At 33.8% G+C, this 656-nt stretch overlaps 1 non-coding gene across 1 annotated transcript; it reads right to left on the bottom strand.

The window, feature by feature from the left end:
* Positions 1-244: 244 nt before the first annotated feature.
* Positions 245-405, bottom strand: LOC115897237. The gene has a single exon (XR_004057153.1). It is a non-coding gene; the product is annotated as a U1 spliceosomal RNA (small nuclear RNA).
* Positions 406-656: the final 251 nt, after the last annotated feature.

Below are 656 nucleotides of genomic sequence, written 5' to 3'. Positions count from 1 at the left end.
TTAACTATGATTAATTTGTCTACTTCTTTTAGCTCCAGCAGTTTTTGCTTCATGTATTTTGAAGCTCTGTTGTTAATTGCATACACATTTATGCTTTTTATCTCTTCTTATATCTTGTTTTAAACTTACTCCTTTATTATTATTTAAGGTCCTTCTTTATCACTTTTAACATATTTTGCCTTTATATGTACAATGGGTTTGTTTTGTAGACAGCGTACAAGAGTACCATGCTCTTTTTATTTTTTCTAAAGCAATTACACAGTTCCCAACTAGCACAAATTCCACAGTCAGGTTTTCCACATGTGGGGAAATCACAGGGGTCAGCACACCCAACATGCAATGGACAAGCCTTGCACTGGGTAAACCACGTTCATGGTCATGGAATCTCATTCACCAGATAAATATTGGTCTTGCTTTTCAAAAATCAATCTGATACTTTCTGCATTTTCATGGGAAATTTAATGTAATTATTGACATCAGTTAGATTTAAATCTGCCATCTTGCTATTTGTTTTATATGTACTCTATTTAGTTTTTGTTCCTTTTTTCCCTCTTTTTCCTTCTGTTCTGAATTGATGGAGTATTTTTATGATTCCATTTTACACTCACTATCGCCTTTTAAAAAACATATTTTGGGGGCCGGGCATGGTGGCTCAT

This window comes from Rhinopithecus roxellana, chromosome 4, assembly GCF_007565055.1.
Source record: "Rhinopithecus roxellana isolate Shanxi Qingling chromosome 4, ASM756505v1, whole genome shotgun sequence".
NCBI classification, from domain to species: Eukaryota; Metazoa; Chordata; class Mammalia; order Primates; family Cercopithecidae; genus Rhinopithecus; species Rhinopithecus roxellana.
The sequence above is the reverse complement of the archived record's forward strand: the minus strand, read 5'-3'. Positions and strand labels throughout refer to the sequence as shown.